General features: G+C 35.4%; 2 non-coding genes across 2 annotated transcripts; one reads left to right on the top strand and one right to left on the bottom strand.

Moving 5' to 3' along the window:
• Positions 1-1,648: 1,648 nt before the first annotated feature.
• Trnap-agg lies at positions 1,649-1,720 on the bottom strand. Its single transcript has one exon. It is a non-coding gene; the product is annotated as a tRNA-Pro (tRNA).
• A 17,733-nt stretch (positions 1,721-19,453) lies between these two features.
• Positions 19,454-19,525, top strand: Trnap-agg. The gene has a single exon. It is a non-coding gene; the product is annotated as a tRNA-Pro (tRNA).
• Positions 19,526-21,991: the final 2,466 nt, after the last annotated feature.

Genomic DNA, 21,991 nt, shown 5'->3' with positions numbered 1-21,991 from the left:
GATATACGGCCACAATTGTTGGAAAAAGTCATCCAAAATTATCTTGCGGATAAATAAAATTCATGTCAATCGAATGATCCATCGTTGTTCTATCGCAATTTGAAGTTCTATAGCTCTAAAAAAAACACCCTTTATAAAGTAGTTAGATTCGTTTCCACCTATTTTTATTGCGATGACACCAAAGTTCATCTATCGTTTCATCCCTCTCTTGTTTTTCGTGCTGTTGATCAGTTAAACGAATATTTGTCAGCAATAATGTGCTATTGTCAGTCAAAAATAGGAAAATAAATGTGAAAAAATGTTTCCACATACCTTTCTTCCCCAGAACGCTTTCTGTTACGGTTGAAGTAAATATGGGTGGTGAGAAAATTCCATCTTCTACTTATTGCAGGAACCTTGGCATCATTTATGATTGTCAGCTGAGATTTAGGGAACATGTATCAATGCTATTGAAGAAGTCCTTTCCTGCATTGTGTCATTTATATCGGCGGAGACATTTTTTGGACTTCTCCTCGCGAAAGTATCTATGTGAGTCATTAGTGTCATCCTAATTGAACTATGGATTGACAATATTTTATCCTTGTTTTGATTCTGTTTCAAGGTATAGATTACAGAAGGTACAGAACTCGTGCTGTCGGTTCATCTTCGGCTTGAGAAAGTATGATTGGGAAATAAGTGTTAGAATAAATCAACTTGCGTGGCTCCGGGTCGAGAATATTTTTCGGATTCAGATGACGATGAATGTAGAAAGAATTTTGAGTTCCTCTATTCCTCCCTATTTGAGGGAAAAGTTAATTTTTAGGCGTGATATTCATGAGGTTGCTCTTAGGCATGGACAAAGGCTTGCATAGCCTAGATTCGGTTCAGCCATGTTTCAGCACTCCTTCACTTAAAATGCAGTGAAGGTACATTATATTTATTTAATTTCATGTGGGATGCTCTCTGTGAGATCATTGAGAAAAATTTTGAGGGAAAAAAAATGCCATCAACAACTGATGGCATTTTTGCTGATACATTAACCAGATAGATAATTAATATCGTATGATATTATTACACACTTGGAAATTGTACTTATTTTCTTTTTCTTTTCTTCATTCATTACCAAGTATCAGCCAATTTATTTATTAAATACCTAATGATATTGAGATAAATCACATTTCATATTTACTTACGTTCTGATTTTTTTGTTCAGAGATGCAATAGGCGCATGAAAGACGAGCACTCAAAAGCTCCTGATACATAGTGAGTGCTATTCACGATCTACTGGAGTCGATTCAATACCAGAATAAACGAATTTGAAGTCAAAACTCTTCTGGTTCTGAAATTATAAGTCTCCAAAAAGCCGAACAAAAATCTTCTTTCGAACAAAAATCCTCTAACCGACTAATAATTTTTTACTTCTTCAGAAGAATTCACGGCAAATTATGAGAAATCTAAAACAATCTTGCTTCCTCAAAATCAGTGGTATCTTAACCAAATCCATGAGTCGCTCCAATAAACAAAATGCAAGTCCTGATTTCGTGACAATGTTATATTTCTATTGAATGATCAAAATATCCTAGGATTTCTCTCGTAGATATCTACAGCATCACATGGAATATTTATATATGTAAGTGTACTTCCAACATAAAAAAAATCAAAAAGTATTGGGCTCGTCCGGGATTTGAACCCGGGACCTCCCGCACCCTAAGCGGAAATCATACCCCTAGACCAACGAGCCAGTTGATAAATTGAGCAACTTAGTAGTACTCATCAGAATATTAATTAATTATTATCAATGTTGCTAATATAAGACTAAAAAAAGTAGTACTTTGACTATAGAAATACACCTGAAACTCAATTTTCAATGCAGAGGCTAGATTTCAAATGAAAAGTTCACAAGTTTCGAATTACGTTCTTGAAATTTGAAATGGAAAGCTTTTTTCAAATTTGCAATTTTTCAAAAAGATTTTGAACTATTTTAACATATTTTTAATTCATGAATCACTAAATATTTCGGTAAAATAAGATTGAAATACTCTATTTAAGTTATATAATATAATATGAAGGTAGCTAAAATTTGAAATTTCCTAAATTGAAATTCATCAATCTTCGGTGTCGAAGAATATCATCCAAGGACAATAGCAACAACCAGGTGTACCTAGGTAATGCAATTTTGCATGGAAATATTGATAAATGCCAGTGGACAAGGTATGCATTAATTAACTTCTCTGTCTCTGCATTGGATCGAATTATAAAATTCCCTACATTCATTCTCTTACTTATCCTTTACATTCTCTGAGAAAAGACGAGAAATGAATAAATCTGATACTAAGACTACGTAGCGGTGTCGTAATCCTTATGTAATACTATGCATTCTTTCTAGTGTATTGATTAATGATCGACAGAAAAGTCAGGAACGTATTGAAAGGTATCACTGTGGGTAATAAGCTGAGGAAATTTCCTCAATTGCGGACAATTTGGACCTTGTTATGAAAAGAAAAATACACGATTGACGAAATATACTATTTTGAGTGCGATACCGCATCAATTCTCTTCATCAAAGTTTCTTTTTCATTTATTTGTTGTTTTTTGTTCTCCCAAAGATAAAAATCCAGACACAACAGATCTGCAGATCTGGTGAGCAAGGATGACCATGGAAACGAAGCCTTTTTGACTTATAAAGTTATAAATGGTGTTTTTTTAGAGCTATAGAACTTTGAATTGCAATAAAACCAACACGGCTGGCTCGGATGTAGTCCAATCTGAACGTCCAATTTTCGATGACTTTATCCAACATTTGTGGCCGTATATCGGCAATAACACGGCGAATGTTGTCTTCCAAATGGTCAAGGGTTTGTGGCTTATCCGCATAGACCAATGACTTTACATAGCCCCACAGAAAGTAGTCTAGCGGCTTTAAATCACAAGATCTTGGAGGCCAATTCACAGGTCCAAAACGTGAAATTAGGCGGTCACCAAAAGTGTCTTTCAATAAATCGATTGTGGTACGAGCTGTGTGACATGTTGCGCCGTCTTGTTGAAACCACAGCTCCTGGACATCATGGTTGTTCAATTCAGGAATGAAAAAGTTAGTAATCATGGCTCTATACCGATCACCATTGACTGTAACGTTCTGGCCATCATCGTTTTTGAAGAAGTACGGACCAATGATTCCACCAGCCCATAAAGCGCACCAAACAGTCAGTTTTTCTGGATGTAACGGTGTTTCGACATACACTTGAGGATTAGCTTCACTCCAAATGCGGCAGTTTTGTTTGTTGACGTAGCCATTCAACCAGAAGTGCGCTTCATCGCTAAACAAAATAAAATGGACGTAGTGCGCGATACGTATTTCGCACAGAACCATTATTTTCGAAATAAAATTGCACTATTTGCGAGCGTTGTTCAGGCGTGAGTCTATTTATGATGAATTGCAAAACCAAACTGAGAATAAATCACTTGACAGCTGTTAAATCGGTCGCCATCTTGAACAGAAATGCCAACTTAAAGTTATATACCTCGAAAAAAACACCCGTTATTATCGAATAGGATATTCAAATGTTTCAGTCGATATCTTAGTTCATAATTAATTTTATTTTTTTTTACATTCATAATTTTTGCTCGAGAATATACAACATTCGACAATGTTAAAGAAAACAAAATTCCTTTTTCATTTAGGAAATTCAACTGTTGATCGAGATACGGATCTGGACATAATGAAGTCAGAACCCTGAAATATCCTCAAGTATGTTCGAATATTACATTATTCTAACTGCATCAACGGCATAAGTCGTCGAAAGTTACGTATTATGATTATTTAATTTGCAACAGATAACGAGTTGTTGTAAATTGTATTGTCGTTAATATTATGCATAACTGAATCAATTAGTGGACTAAGATACCTTCGATTAGCTGTATATTGAGAATGTTTCACGTAAGTTCTCTATGAATCACAAGGTAACTAATTGAGAATTGAATCGACCAAGTTCATGAACTTGGATATAGAAACATAAAGATGAGTTTGAGAATTATTAGAGTACTTGAAGCAGAAGTAGATATTGCATTTCTTCCTCACTAACATTTGGTATAGTTCCATATAGTGTAGTTCTCTCTGGTCAGAAGTCACCCTTTATACCGGCATTCAAAGTTATCTATTTTAGATCAAATCGATCGTTTAAGGTATTGCTTTCTTTTATTATTGATGCCGAAAATTTTGCCAAAAGCTGGATAACCCACGAAACCTCCATCGAATTAGCATCCATTTTACTATTATGGAGCTGATTTCTGAATTTCAGTTCGTCTTGTACAGGATGAGATTTCAAGGGAAGGCTTATAGACTTCTTGAAACATACCTGAAAAATCGAATTCTTTACACCAGTATCAATAAACAAAGAAGTAAAAGGCGCACAGTTAACATGGGTGTCCCTCAGGGTTCATTATTTTGCCCACTGCTGTATTTGCTCTATGTACATATGATGTATGATGGGTTCGAGATCAAGATATTTCTCTTTTGCAGATGATAGTGTCCTGGTGTACTCGGGAAGATCTTTGGAGGAACTGGAATCGACTATCAATGCTGATCGGCTTTATTATTCTGACTGGCTGGGTTATAACAGACTGAGCATAAATGTAAACAAGACTGTATATATGTGTATAAGGCAGAAGAACAAGCCATTCCATGAAATACTAGTCAAGTTTGATGATATTTCACTTGATCGTGTGAAACAGCACAAATATCTAGGGTTGTATATTGATGAAAGATTGAATTGGGAAAAACACATGATACGTAAGGTAACTCCTGTGGTGGGTTCACTGACAAGATGCTCATTTATGTTCAGTACACAACACAAAAAAATGATCTACCACAGCTTGATCTCCTCCAGACTGAGGTACCTCATCAATTGTTGGGGAAATGCATCAAATACATTATTAACAATGCTACAAGTGTTCCAAAATAGAAATATAAAGATATTATTCTACTATGGCATGTTAACACCTACATCAATATTATACAAGGACACTAAACTTTTGGACATTTATAACCTAAAGAAATTGGAACAAGTTAAACTGATACATGGCATGAAGAACAATTATATAAAGTCAAATTATAGATTTACACTAGTACAGGATGTGCATAGTCATAACACCTGAGATAGAGGTACCATCAGAAGTGAACTAAGGTTTACACGGAAAGCCCAGGAATCCCCAATTTACCGAGCAATAGAAGCATTTAACCAAATACCACCAGAAATAAAGTATATAAGAACTAAAAAAAAACTTTTTTATCAAGCTTAAGTTGTACCTGAAAGATTTATTTTGTTTAGTTTAAATTTGTTGTTGTTTTGAATATTTTATAGTATTATTTTTTTGTATATTGTTAAATAGGCCTTGTCACCAGTACTTGTACTGTATTAGAGGTCAAGAATAAAGAAGTAAATAAATGAATAAATATCAATTTCAATGTGGAACAACTGGCAGATGAAATAATCAATCAAATGATCATTCCGAATTTTAAGCGGTTCGTCTCAGCAGAACCCTTCATCTAGATAAACTAACCAACAACAATGACATAATAATCACAGATCATATATCTTCTTCTTTTTCAAATGTTTTCTTGATACAATTCTGTGGTTACCAAGATCGCAAATGGCGCATGAATGACCAGCGCTCAAAAGAACCTGTGCGCTTTTCTCAAAATTTTTTGATGTATCTAGTATTTTGTTTCATATGTTCTTGAGTTTGTTATGGAATGAATGAAGGGTAAATTATCAGATTTCGAATAAGACATCACGGTTAGTTTTTAAATCTATTGGAAAATAGGTCACATTCCTCTGTTATATTGAATCGGTTTTTTAGGAAACCTATTTCAAATTGTTGATAATTGTGAATATCAAACAATTATCCGCTTGTAGAACAATAATATCTCAGTCAAAATTCGTTAAAATACACATGAGATGAATATATCAGATCCATAGATAAATTAGATTAGTTTGTCTATGATCAGATCAGCAAGTGAATGTTGATTTTCGAAGCAGACAACGACACCTATGGTTTTCGCTGTTACCTTATATTCCACCAAATGAAATTTCTACGTTGAGAACGCTCCATACAGATTTCTTCAACTGAGTATTATAAATTGTGGTGTTGAATTATTTTATGGATAGACGATAATCATACTTAGATCTTTATTTTCTCAGCAGAACCAGATTTGTATTTGCATTTTTGTCAATGCTCTATGTAGTTTCCTCTTTCACTGCCTAATTATTTCCAAATCTAAGCGAAGGTAACAAAAAGCTTTGTGATCACTTTCGGAATTTCAAAACTTGCGCTCGAAAATTCCGATTTTTCTGAGAAACTTTGGTTCCCTGTCTGTCTGTCGTTCTGTGTGTTTGCATACACTTTTAACAGCTTTATCTTCCATAAATTCTAATCCGAATCTAATCAAATTCAGTGTAGAAATCCTATTTGGGCTGTTGTAGAGGGTTCGATACAAATTTCAATGTTTCCGGATGAAGGGTACGCGCTGAGCTTTCTTATAACTTCACGTTCAATTCCTCGCGTTTAGCTTATCTAATTTTGATGAAAATTAGATTTTTAGTGATTCCATAAGAATTTAAGCACTATCGAATGAACGTTTATGTGCAAACCTGTAGTTACCGGCATCTCTATATTCTATATCGCTTATGAAACTCGGTATGGATATTGAGGGTGACTCATCATAATAGGTATGTCCATGGGAACTTGAGCTAATTTGAAATTCTCACAAATTGGCTTTGTACTATCATTTCGTTTTTGATGATATCAAGTAAGACCATATGGTTTGCTGGTTGAGGTATAAATGCTGCCATAAGACTTTCAGCTCCTCGTAATATATGGTTGTCGTTAATCAGAGAGAGGGACACAGCTATTGGGTATAGTGAGTCCTCTATCTTGTAAACTAATGTCTGTCTATACTTGCGCCTAAGACTTCTTAGAGTGGAAAACGAAAAAACCGATGAACTCGCAAATAGGTCATTAATATCAACGAAGAAAAAGAAAAAGAAGTACGATTTCCAAGTCTATACATTTCTTAAGATATTACTTATCTGGTTGATGTTTCGGCAAAATGCCATCCACATAACCATTGTCAAACAAAAGATTTCCACGTTATTAGGTAGGAATCAAAATCGAAAGTCACCCAAGGAGAATGCACGCCATCGAAGGAGAATATATTATTATATATATATTATATATATATATATATATTATTATATATATACTATATATATATATATACTATATTATTATTATTATTATTAATAGCGATATACCGGTTTCACCCTTGTTAGGGATCATCAGTACCGCATAACTCAACCCAAGATGACGAACAAACGAAATAGCAGGCACCTTATTGAACGCAGGCAGATGCAAAGAAGTTTGATTACTGCGATGTGCCACCCAGCGGACAAAAACCTAACTACTTCCTCTACGGGTACCTCGAAAAGTAGATGTGGTCAGTGGAGGACTATAGTCTCGGCTTGATCGCTGAGAAATGAATCGCTGCCCACGAGAGGACTGCCGTATGGCCCCCGTGAATCCTGGATGTGCAGAGCTGGTTGCGGTAAGGTGGAGTCCTTTTCTCACATGCTCCAGCAATGCCCACTTGGCCATACCAAGCGGATGAACAGACACAATTTTGTCGTGAAGAGGATCGTCGATGCAGCCCGAAAGAAGCAGCAGTACCAGAGGCAGGCTCAACAAGCCTGATATGGTCTGCACTAAAGGTACGGATGTGATAGTTGCAGACGTGGGGGAAGTCATGGGAGGCCCCTAGGTCGCTCTCCGAAACATATCATCTGAAAAGAGCAACATATTACCAGCCAGAGCTGTTGGAGGTGATGGCAGCAAGGAATACTGGCAGGAGCATTCGAGTCCTACCATTCATCATCGGAGCAAGGGGGTTCTGGTGCCGAGAAAGCAGTGTCCTTCTGCAAGCCCTCTCAATATAGACACCACGCAAATGAGAAGGGACCTCGTGATGACAACTCTACGAGGAGGATGGTCCATCCACAAAGATGTCAGTCGCTGAGCGTGGAATTAGCATTTCATTTTTTGCTATCTCTGGCAAAATCCACATAGCGTAATTGATCTTTTGTGCGTGTTGCATGTGTTCGTGTTTGGGATTATGGCCTTTTCCGCTCTAAGTGTGTGAAAGTGAACGGTTGAGCGTTATCAGAGACAATTTCTGCTTTTCACTTATACCATTGTTCCTTCATTCCATTTGTTACCTTGTGATATATACTTATGTGTAACACTGAATTGTGTTCTATATACGCTTGCGCTATTCGTAATTTATATTGTTTACTTGAATAAAGATCTTTAACAGCGATCGAATAATGGAAGTGGGATAATAGAAAAACCCTCTGGAGAATGACTCCGGGTCTTGCTCAGGCAAAGAAATTTGTGGTGCTTTCACCGACCCATACCAGAAAGCTTCTGAATATACCACGAGCTTAGCTTCGGGTAATGCTGACAAGACATTGTCGGTGCAAAAACCTTTTGTACCGTAAGGATAAGTCAGCAGATGAGATCTGCAGGCTCTGTGAAAAGGTGGTAGAAACAGCCGAACACATATGTAGTTTGCGAATGTCAGGGGCTGACTGGCCTAAGAACCACTCACAGGGGAAAGTCAATTCTGGGTACTCACAAAGTAATAGCCAAGGCTCCAAGAGATTTCGCCGGTTTCGTTAACAGTATCGACGGCCTCCCTGGATTTGTATGAATGGGTAGGGTTAAGAACAAAAGATCAACTTGGCCGCAGCTCCCGGAAGGCTAACAGAGCTTCAGTAAATAATAATAATGGTGGGCGTTCTACATAACAAAATTAAAATTTACTGGGAATATCGAAAAACAAAAATTTGTAATTCTATTTTGTGTTCTGTTACTCTACTCTTGCGTGATTGTAATTTTGTTGACCATTTATCAGCTCCAGATTGAAACGAGCGCATCCACCATAACCATATTGCGATTGTACTTTTTCACATCTGATTATTATATCCGTTCAGGCCGTTCAGCTCACATAAATAAATGAGAAAAGCATTGACGTGAAGTCAGGAACTATTAGCGCTCGTTCATTCGCCAATTGGCCCTTGGATGCCACATATATACTTATTGGTATACAGCTCCTGACTTAACGTGCAAATGACATCCAAGTGTCGAAAAAAATCGTGTGAGAATATCTCAGATTCCCACAGATTTCATCAGTTCGAATTCAAGTAGTTATCTGAAAAATCTTTGATCTTGATCAGGACTCAGGTGCGGAGGGGCAGGGCTGCCGCCAGAAGCGGCAAAGTCAGTTAATATAATAAGTCATTTTTTTTTAAATGAAATATTTTCTTAGTGATAATACCACTTTTTATGGTAAGATAATGAAAAAGCCAAGAAGCTTTTTTTTAATCGAATAGGCGCTCTCAATTCAAGTTATGAAAATACTTTGTTGGTCCTAAAATGCACCTTTAAAAGATAGAATAGGCGCTCTCAATTAGCAATGAAAATACATGTAGGTACTAAAATTCACCTTTAAGATCATTATTTTTTTACTATAGAGATCCGTACTTTTAAACAATTCAGGACGTTTTTTAATGGGATCGTCAAACGTCCTTCGATAAATTTGACAAGGTGAATTTAAGTACAAAAATACGTTTTCATATGAAATTGAAAAGATGCCTGGGAAATGTTGCGCCGTCTTGTTGGAACCACAGCTCCTGGACATCATGGTTGTTCAATTCAGGAATGAAAAAGTTAGTAATCAAGGCTCTATACCGATCACCATTGACTGTAACGTTCTGGCCAGTGGCCATCATCGTTTTTGAAGAAGTACGGACCAATGATTCCACCAGCCCATAAAGCGCACTAAACAGTCAGTTTTTCTGGATGTAACGGTGTTTCGACATACGCTTGAGGATTAGCTTCACTCCAAATGCGGCAGTTTTGTTTGTTGACGTAGCCATCCAACCAGAAGTGCGTTTCATCGTCAAACAAAATAAAATGGACGTAGTGCGCGATACGTATTCCGCACAGAACCATTATTATCGAAATAAAATTGCACTATATGCGAGCGTTGTTCAGGCATGAGTCTATTTATGATGAATCACTTGACAGGTGTTAAATCGATTGCCATCTTGGACAGTAATACCAACTTAAAGTTACAAACAAACATTTTTGTGTTACAAACAGTTACTAATGTGTTCTTTCAAACTGAATTTTTTTTCGAGAAAAATCGGAAAAATCGAAAAAAAAACGTGAAGTTAGCACCCTAGCTATATGCGATATTTTTTTACCATTATCTTTGAGGTACAAACAAAAATTACAACGAGTTACTAAGGAATGCAAAAAAAAATTCATTTTCGAAAAAGTGGGTGCTAACTTCACGGACACGTTATTTTGGTATGAACTTGTTTCGTGAATCAAAATTTACAAACTGTGAAGACCCACAACAGAAATCTACTAGATAATCATTGATGGGGGTTCATTCAACCCGATTATTGGATCAACACAACCTTATTGAGATTTTATACTGGGGAATTTCTAAAACATCACTGGATAGTAAATGATTCCTCGGATTGTTTTATTGATTAATGTGTCCCAGAATCCTGCAATTAGCCGAACGTGCTGTGAAACACCAGGAAATCAAAGTGAACTAAAAGAAGATTTCCGAATGATTATTTCTGGTGAAAGTGAAAGAGGTATTTTTATATCTAATAGGACCAATTAACCGTAAAAGACTGTATCGTGTTGTTGCTCATTGTCTTATCATAAAATTGGTGTTATTAGGTACATGTAATCTTATATACGATTGTAGACTCGCTGATTCTACTTTTAGTAGAAAAACTTCACAAGTACAATACAATACAAAATCTCTGCATTTCACAATGAAATTCATTAAAATTCACAAGAAAACGAAATGAATTCCACCCCTACTTCACCATTTAGTAGGGTTCCAGGTCCAGCAACATCCGAGAGAGTTCAACATTTTTAAAATCTTTTCTGAAGAATAAATAACAGGCGCTGGTAGCAGAAACCGATTTTTTCGGTTATTTTAAGGTAGTGACAACAGACCTCTCTGAATTGAGATTTTTGCAAGATAATATAAAATATATTCAAGCACAATATGACAAAAATTCGACAATTGCAACCTTTTTTATATACTTATGTACAATTCCGTGATCTCTAAGGAAGTATTTGCCTCATGAATGGGAGATTTAATTTTTCTGATTATAGAATTTTAAACCTAGTGTTAGGATCATTGTGAGGTGGTCTACAAATAGCCATTAGTTTTAGATATTCTTTTAACATTTGTAAAGTTGATAACTTAGGTCTTTAAAGTTATCAGTTTCATTATATGAAAGTTAACGTTCCTTTCAACCGTTCCGCCACCTCTAGAGTATTTGCAATCGAAAAAAGTGACATATAATTCTACAGGGTGTTAGTGAAGTGAAACTTCAATAGTTGATTCTGCTTAAGGAATAATGACATTGATGTGTTAAATGTTTCACTGACTATTTATTGTTCTGGAACCGGTCGAGATATGCGAATGTATAGGGTGTTTTTCTTCGAGGTATATAACTTTAAGTTGGCATTACTGTTCAAATTGGCGATTTAACAACTGTTGTGTGATTTATTCTCAGTTTGGTTTGGCAATTCATCATGAATAGACTCACTCCTGAACAACGCTTGCAAATAGTGCAATTTTATTTCGAAAATAATGGTTCTATGCGGAATACGTATCGCGCACTACGTCCATTTTATTTTGTTTAGCGATAAGGCGCACTTCTGGTAGAATTGCTACGTCAACAAAGAAAACTGCCGCGTTTGGAGCTAATCCTCAAATGTATGTCGAAACACCGTTACATCCAGAAAAACCTGCAAAAAAAGTGTCTTGTTTGAGAGAATACAAAAGAATTCGAAGTTAATCAGTTTTCAGCGAATAACGGGAGTTGTAATTTTTAGAATATTCCGTGGAAAATGCAGGAACATCCAATTTCTCAGTTTGAACGAACAAGCATAGTATCCCTAAATCAAGAAGCTTTGTCGAACCACCAGAATATTCCACGGACTTCTGTAGGGGCATAGTGGCTCTTTTCCTGGAAACTGGCAACGTTACCCGGAGACCGGTGCCTGGTTGACCCAGAGTAACTTCTGCAAGGAAAGAACATTATATCGCAAATTCTACTCGAAGGAATTGAACGGTATCTGTAACAGCCCTTCGAAGTCGTTTTTTGAGGACCTATAGAAGGGAAGTCGCAACCAGTACTATAAGGAGATGGTTGCATTCCCCAAATTCAAGGGCAAGAAGACCACCAAGAGTACCTCGGCTATCACCTGGCCATAGAGCTACCCGTCGGCAATGGACAAAACACCACCAAGATTGGATTTTATCACAATGGCACAACGTACTCTTTTCGGACGAGTCAAAATTCGTTTTACAGTGTGATAATCGATGAGAAAGGGTTTGGAGAGGTCCAGGCAGACTACAGCGACTCAATTTCACCCAAGAAGTTGTACCCTTTCAAGGCAAATCAATAATGTGCTGGGAGGGTATAATGTTCGATCGCTGTACCCCTCTTATTATCGTTTAGCTACAATGACTGGTGCCATCTACGTAGAAAATATCATTGACCCAATTATTCTTCCTCTGAGCAATGAATTTTAGGTTATTCCATTTATCAGGATGATAACGCCCAACCACACCGTACTCGAAGGGTTCACAACATTCGTCAAGAGAACAATAGCCTGAGAATGAACTGGCCAGCAAACTCACCAGACATGAATCCAATTGAGCACGTATGTGATTGCTTACGGAGAGTAATATCCAATCGCCAAAACCCACCTTTAACTTATCAGGAATTGAGTTTAGTCGTTCAGGAAGAATAGAACGACATGCTTGAAAATATAATTAATGACTTCATTCGTGAGATGCATAGGCGTATTGGTCAGTTGATTGAAAGAAGAGGTGGTAATACCATAGTATAAGGAATCCTTATACTGAAGGGTGTTTTTTTAGAGCTATAGAACTTTAAATTGCAATAAAACAACGATGGATTATTCGATTGACATGAATTTTATTTATCCGCAAGATAATCTTGTGGCATTACATTTTGAATATGATTTCTGGCATATGACCGCCACGGCTGGCTCGGATGTGGTGCAATCTGGACGTCCAATTTTCGATGACTTTTCCCAACATTTGTGGCCGTATATCGGCAATAACACGGCGAATGTTGTCTTCCAAATGGTCAAGGGTTTGTATCTTATCCGTATAGACCAATGACTTTACATAGCCCCAAGAAAATAGTCTAGCGGTGTTAAATCACAAGATCTTGGAGGCCAATTCACAGGTCCAAAACGTGAAATTAGGCGGTCACCAAACGTGTCTTTCAATAAATCGATTGTGGCACGAGCTGTGTGACATGTTGCGCCGTCTTGTTGGAATCACAGCTCCTGGACATCATGGTTGTTCAATTCAGGAATGAAAAAATTAGTAATCATGGCGCTATACCGATCATCATTGACTGTAACGTTCTGGCCATCATCATCATTTTTGAAGAAGTATACGGACCAATGATTCCACCAGCCCATAGAGCGCACAAAACAGTCAGTTTTTCTGGATGTAACGGTGTTTCGACATACACTTGAGGATTAGCTTCACTCCAAATGCGGCAGTTTTGTTTGTTGACGTAGCCATTCAACCAGAAGTGCGCTTCATCGCTAAACAAAATAAAATGGACGTAGTGCGCTATACGTATTCCGCACAGAACCATTATTTTCGAAATAAAATTGCACTATTTGAAAGCGTTATTCAGGCGTTGTTCATGATGAATTGCCAAACCAAACTGAGAATAAATCACTTGACAGCTGTTGAATCGATCGCCATCTTGAACAGTAATGCCATTTTAAAGTTATATACCTCGAAAAAAGAAACTCGTTTTGATTAAATTATAATACGTACTATTGAATTTGGATTCAGTTATGGAATAACTCTAATTGGTCGAAATTAAATAATCGATAAATTTAGATTTTTTCTCATATTGTCTCATCCTGCATAAAGCAAAGAATAACAAACAAATATTTTTATCGAATATATTTCAGTTGAAATAGAGGAATATTTGACTCATTTTCAGAACATAGATTGTTTAGTTCTTGAGAAACCTAGGGGGGAAAGGCTTTTGACGATGTGTGTATTACTCATCATGTGTATCTAAAAAACTGATCATAGTAAAGCAAATATTGTTTGACATTATAATAGTGAACTCGAACTAAAAGTAATGACAAAATTTTAGAAAATTCTTCGGACGACTTTTTCAATTACAGGGTGAATTCTGAAATAAACATTTTGAATAATTTCTATTCACCTCGTATCTAACAATTATTAGTATTAAAAACCAGTCTGAAATTATTGCTTTATGAGTAAGCAATATTTTTCGCTCAAAAGAGTTTCATCCACGATGTTTTCCTACGAGAAATGCTACTCTTTGAAGAAATGCCATTTTCCAACTTCGACACCCTGTATCTCGAAAACTAGTCATATGATTGAATAGAATCTTTAGAATTTCTTGTTCAGGAGATCATATTCTACAACATACGAAAAATTCACAAAAATTAACCTACTAGAGCTTCACAAAATATACCTAGGAATTGAGCTCAATTCATCAAAGTGAATCTCAGCACTTCAAGACCATCAACTAGAGATAATTTCCCACTTCTCAATTGATGTCTCCTATGATGACGGAATTTGGCATACATCCAGCCGATCGTTACTTTGATTTTTTTTTGTAAGTAAACGGGTTTTACTTTTGTACGACCGCTATTTTTCGGTCGACTACGTCACTCCAATGCGGCAATTACAGCTGAAGAAATTGGTAATCGTTGGGAAATGATTCATGATTGGTACGATCGAGTGAATATCTATTTCCAAGAATATTTCGTTTCGCTGTTATTAAAACCTAAAATTGGGGCGTATCTTTATGCAATCTAGCGAATAATGATATTTGTTCACTTCATATTTCTGCATTAATAAAGAAATTTACACATTCCTTTCTGGAGAATTCGTTGAAAATTGTATAACTTCGAAAATTAATATTTGGAATAATCCGAGACAAATTTCATCATTATGAATGAGAAAATAGTATCGTGAAGTCTAGAGCTTATTTGTTATGGTCCAAAGCCTAATTCAATATAAGTAATTCAGTATTTAAATAAAAAACTTTTTGGTCCTACGTCTAATCTAATTTAGGATTATCAAATGAGAAAAAGTTGATTACTTATCTATTTATTTATTTGGGTATACTCACAAAATTTAAATGAAATCTGGATGAATGAACTCTTAGAGAAAATTTGTTCTAAAAAAATTATGAAAAAACATTATTATTAATGTAGGATCCAGTTATTGTTCCCTGTAAATAATTGCGATGGTCAACCGGATGCTTGGAGACCTATTAGTTTCTTCGAGTGTCGAGGGCATGACACTTTCAATGAATTTACAGGGAACGAATTGTTATTGTACATATAATATAAAAGGGATGTGTAATTCTTCGGGGTGAAGATATGTCGTGGAGTTGTAAATCTTGAAGAGATTCATTGGGGGGTTGAGAAATTTCGAAGACAACACGGTTGTACCAGATGTGTCTCATCTGTGTATCAGGTTCTAGTCCTTCGAGAATATTCGATTTCCAGGAATCCGCGAAGATCTTTGTGGGCGGTACGGCAAAGCTCTTATTGGACTAGGGAATGGTACTTTCCCCTAAGGGTGTGGTCAAGCAGAAAGAAGGGAGGTCGATATTCGAGACAGGGTAGTTCCAATCGGCGGAGAGAGTTCAAATTAAGCCGAAGACGAAAAAAGTTCAAGGCAAGTCTAAGACGAGTCAAGTTCGGTCGGTCAACTTAAGACGTAAGACGAAAATACGTTTCGCGGACTAGATTAAGACGAGTCGCGAACAAGTTAAAGACGAGTTGCGAACAAGTTAAAGACGAGACGACCGAAAACTTGAAGTACGACGAAGACGTGATAATCCAAGATGTTTCGAGTAATTAAAACTAGAGTTAAAGACGAAATTCAGTACCCTAGTGAGAAACTTGTAATTAAGACGTAATTAAGATCTTCTCAATACTGAGTTTGTACTGTATAATTGTGGCTTTGTATATAGATGTAAATAATTCAAAAGAGTTTAATTATTACAAATCCAACAAAGTCACGGAAAAAAAGACGAAAGGCCAGGTAATCGAATCATACCTCTAGACGATCGATCAACCAAGCCTACATTAATGGAAGCAAATTTGGAAATCATTTGAAAAAAATAGGGGAGATAGCTGCTGATTGCAGAGGGTGAAGTTTGGGATTCCAGAATTGAAACCTTCGAAGCACAAATTGACTTGTTTTATGAAATTTATGATCCCACGTCTCTTTTAGAGTTGTAGGGGGGTGAATATTTCATTGAAACACCCTCTATCTTGAATGATCACTCGAATATTAATGGCGAATTCAAGCATGAACGAATCATTTCAACACGTCATCTAGATAAACTAACCGACAACAATTATATCATATTAATTTATATTCCATATATAGGAATGTAGTCTCAAAGAGCTCAAGAGGCGCGTAAATTATTCAAGGTTCAGAAGCACTGGGCGCCCAAGGAATAATTGGACGTTCTGCTATTTCCCAAGGTGAATCAAACCCTTTTTTTATGTTTCGATCTATCGTTTTCATAGGTCTCGTGATAAGACGTATAATGATTGGTTTTACGAATAAATATATTTGATTGAAAGATACTCCTGATAAAAAAGAAAGCTAGATAACAGGTATTCCAAAAAAGGACTTAATATAGACAGTGTTCCTCCCGTTTCTTGCGATTCCTTACAGAGCAGTATCACAACTTCAGGAACTTAGGTACAGTATCTATTGAAATTTAATTGAGATTTATCTAATACTGTATTCAGTAAAAATTGAACAGGTATTTGTTTTGTTTAAATATAGTTATAGAAATTTTGAATTCAATAAAAGATAACGGCATACTTCTATCTCCTCATACTTCTATATTTTTTCATGAAGTTTCATTAATAATTTCTAGAAATTTAAAAAGTTGAAATTTTTAGCTATTGTTTTTTAATGAGTTTTTCACCTACAACTGCGATAGGCATCTTGATAAATTTGCTGATCATAGATTGTAGTTGCTGTTCCTATGAAACATGAGAAACTAAAGAAAAATGAGGGATTTCTTGGATAATTTTAAAAGAAAATTGTCACTTAAATATGGGCCTGCAAATTCTTTGTTTTCCAGATACAGGGTGTTCCTTGTAGTCCTACTTTTTTGTGGTGATAATATCAATTTTTGAATCTTTATTAATTTTCCCTAATATTTGATAAAGGAATACAAGAACGTAATAATTTATAATAAAAAAAAACTTGTGAGGAATGTTGACAATGCTTTGATTTTTCTCAGAAGTTTACTTCTACCAACGAATATCTTTATAATAATTCGGATATTCCTAAGGATTACTAGCGAAATGTTTGAATTTTTTTCTAAAAATCGGTAGCAGATACGATAAAACTACAGAAACCAAAAAGTGAAGTATACTAGACCGAAGTTTTTTTACATTTTTCTAAACAACTTTAAAAATATCACTCTGCAAATTTGCACTCGAAATTAACATGTTGAGAACTTTAAATTAGAATATCTATGTTGAATTTTTCATGAAAAGAAGGCGCTATGAGGAAAAAAACTTGAAAAAAATAAAATTCAACACCTTGGATCTCGAAAACAAAGAGTTTTTGGAACCATTTGTATACAACTTTTTTTTTCTAAAAATGATCCAAGGAATTTAACCTTTTCCTTCATTATTTAGGAACACCCTGTATATTCAGACTTTATCAAGATAAGTTCATTTAATCAAATGAAGATCACTTTTTTTGGGTGCAGAGAATTTGGAAATCAATAGTAACACTTTTTTGAATGAATAAGAGAATAACAATGAATGAACCTTCACTATCTGATATATCTTTTTATACCAAATTCTCGGAATGTTAAAGCCAACCAAAAGGGAAGTAAATTGAATAATTAAATCAACTTAAAGACAGACATACGTTGAGTCATTTTTGGATTTTCAAATACAGTATTTCCTCATCGGTGTTTTATATTTCGAAATATAAATACCGTAGGCTAACGGAAGTAAGTCTACTGATTTTATGAATGTAATGACACAAATGGCTCTTGAATTTCATATATCCAATAAGTATTCTCAATATTTAGAATTCTTGTATCCAAAACTATGTAAGTTAGAATGCCGGTAAAAAAATTTTTCGTTACTTCTTACTATCCAATGCAATACTACTTATATATTGAAAGATATAAAAATAATTTGTGCAATAAGGGACCATGATTTTCTACAAACTATTTTTCTGAAGCCTCCTAAACAATATCTCTCTGAGGGAAATTACTTTTTATCATGCTGGTGAACCACTTCATTTATCATTTACCAAATCAGGAATAATTTGATGTTTTTTCTGGTCTTTACAATTGCTTCTTCTATCAGAATGATGTGTGCAATGGTCGATTAACTGGAATGAGGAAGTTATATTTCGGTATTTTCCAAATGGTTTAATCTGATGTCAGTATTGAAAAGATATTGAGAACCAGTTTGTCTTTATCACACTATTGGAGCAGGGAATACACATCATACGTGCACTTTTGAATGCAGATATTGGTACTAACAAAATATTAGTAAAAGAATTAAATTTGGATATTTCTTTTGATATCAGTTGCGAAGCTTGCGAGAACAAGTTATGTGAATAATTATACAGAAAAATATGATATTTAGTATCAAGACATCGAAAGTATTTTACAATTGATTTGAATTGATAACAAAAATGTTTCCAAACAGAAATTATTGATTTCAAATTTCTAATCAAATACACCGAAATTGTTTTCTTGTAGACAGCGTGCCAAAAAAGGAACTCAATAAGTCTCTAATTCTTGTTCGCAGAGATATTAAGCACCCGTTGTTTTATTTTCAAATTCGAAATAAGTCACGCTTTGCATTATTATATTAGGATGGTGATATATAAAATATGAAAGGCCTTTCGAATATAAAGGGTGTTTTTTTTAGAGCTATAGAACTTTAAATTGCAATAAAACAACGATGGATTATTCGATTGACATGAATTTTATTTATCCGCAAGATAATCTTGTGGCATTACATTTTAAATATGATTTCTGGCATATGACCGCCACGGCTGGCTCGGATGTAGTCCAATCTGAACGTCCAATTTTCGATGACTTTCTCCAACATTTGTGGCCGTATATTGGCAATAACTCGACGAATGTTGTCTTCCAAAGGTCAAGTTTGTGATAGCTGAAAAGTATTAAATAGTCACCAGTGTTGTTTAGTATGGGAAAAAAACGGCTCATTAGCCTGTTTGAGCACTACTGTAAGCACTGGCTCGTTGGTCTAGGGGTATGATTTCCGCTTAGGGTGCGGGAGGTCCCGGGTTCAAATCCCGGACGAGCCCATGTTATTTTTATGCTAAACAGCACCAATTCCTTAGTTATTTCATAAGTTGCCAAGTTGTGGCTTATCCGCATAGACCAATGACTTTACATAGTGCCACAGAAAGTAGTCTAGCGGTGTTAAATCACAAGATCTTGGCGACCAATTCACAGGTCCAAAACGTTAAATTAGGCGGTCACCAAACGTGTCTTTCAATTAATCGATTGTGGCACGAGCTGTGTGACATGTTGCGCCGTCTTGTTGGAACCACAGCTCTTGGACATCATGGTTGTTCAATTCAGGAATGGAAAAATTAGTAATCATGGTTCTATACCAATCACCATTAACTGTAACGTTCTGGCCATCATCGTTTTTGAAGAAGTACGGACCAATGATTCCACCAGCCCATAAAGCGCACAAACAGTCAGTTTTTCTGAATGTAATGGTGTTTCGACATACACTTGAGGATTAGCTTCACTCCAAATGCGGCAGTTTTGTTTGATGACGTAACCATTCATATCATTTTGTCGACGATAAAATGGACGTAGTGCGCGATACGTATTCCGCACAGAACCATTATTTTCGAAATAAAATTGCACTATTTGCAAGAGTTGTTCAAGCGTGAGTCTATTCATGATGAATTGCCAAACCAAACTGAGAATAAATCACTTGACAGCTGTTAAATCAGTCGCCATCTTGAACAGTAATGCCAACTTAAAGTTATATACCTGGAAAAAAACACCGTTTACATTCAGTGGGTGTGACTGAAAAAAAATTCATTGAATTATTAGGAAGAAATAAACAATTTTTGATTGAAGAATACTGCAATCAGACTATAATTCTTGTACAAATAATTATTGGGAAAAATCCTCCCACCCGTCAATCCCTATTTTCAAAATTAAGTGAATCAATGCATTTTTGAATATTGTATATTTGAAAACGATCTTACTTATAACCCCTCTGTATATCATCTCTACAGAATTTCGAATGATATATTATTTTGTAGTCGTCGAAATTGAATTTTCAAATTCTACACAATCCAAAACTGTAGAAATTCGAAAGGGGTCAAAATTTCTCTTGGACTAAGTGTCCTTTGAGATATCTAAATGTGTACGTTCGTACACTTTTCAAAGATATTCTCGAAAAAATAAGAGGTAAGCATGCCATTTTGTTCGATAATTAGTTGCTATTATCGCAAACTTCAATGATTTATGTTATAAATTTCCGTGTTTCACGAATTGCTGAAGCCTCAAACTTACGAATCAATCTTTCATTTTACTCTTTTTGGTAGGTTGATAGGATGAGGAAATACTAAAAACCACATTGCCAATGTACGATGCAAAAGAGGAGAAAATAACCTCCCATATTGAGTAGTTGAAAGTAAAAATATTCTTGGATTACCTGCTTCGAAATCGATTACATACGAACGACGAATTATGTTTCATATTGTTGTTTGCGTAATATGATTGTTCCACGATTTATTGTACCGACTTGCATGATAGTCGATTTTAGCGCTGTTGAATCGGAAAATTGAATGTGAAATTGATTAATATCTATTCTGACCCACCAGGATGTTGTTGTGGATATTCAGTGATAAGTAGTTGCACGGCATCAAATTTGATTTCAACGGTTTACTTTTAGAGCATTTAAAAATTTGACATAACACAAAGTGATTTGATACCAATGAGCAAAACGAAAACTGGAAGAAATAAGCATCAAATTGAGACGACTGGAAAATATATATGTCAAAAAAATATTATACACACACAAAGAACGGATTTCAAAAGTATAGAAATTAAAATATTTACAAAAATTGGAATATAATGAGTTCTACCCCAATCTCTATCTCATTGCGCTATGTTATATGAAAATGATCGTTTGAATAATTCACTAAAATGAATAGGTGGCGTCAAGGTGCCCTTGAAACGAATCCTTTTTTTTTTCATTGTATAGGTACGAAGGGGTCTTAATGTCGATAATTTTCATGAACAAAGCAGTAAGGTGCAAAAGTCTTCTATTCTTCATGTTGAGCCAGTTGACGATGCGAAATATGTAACTGATTCTTGCATATTTCTTTACACCAAAAATCAGGCGTCAAGGTGTCCCTGAAACGAATGCTCAAATTTTCGATGTCAGAACGATAAGTAATTTTATTGTATATGTACAAAGGGCTCTTAGTGTTGATAATTTTCATGGACAAAGCAATAGAATGCAAAAGTCTTCTATTCTTCATGTTGAGCCAGTTGACGATGCGAAGTGTGTAACTGATTCTTTCATATTTCTTTATACCAAAAATCAGACGTAGGCATGAAATTTGCAATTTATTAATTTAAACAGATTGTTTTTAACTTTTATTCAAATTTTCTGATGTTGAAATAGACTTACCTCGAACGATGATGCCTGAAAAAAATTATGTAGAGAGTAGCCAAGAATGTCGTTTTTGTATAAGAAAGAAATGGCTCACGTACTTGTTTGAGTACTACTGTAA

Source organism: Harmonia axyridis, chromosome 3, assembly GCF_914767665.1.
Source record: "Harmonia axyridis chromosome 3, icHarAxyr1.1, whole genome shotgun sequence".
Lineage (NCBI taxonomy): Eukaryota > Metazoa > Arthropoda > Insecta > Coleoptera > Coccinellidae > Harmonia > Harmonia axyridis.
Note: the sequence above shows the minus strand (reverse complement) of the source record. Positions and strands in the feature narration are given on the sequence as shown.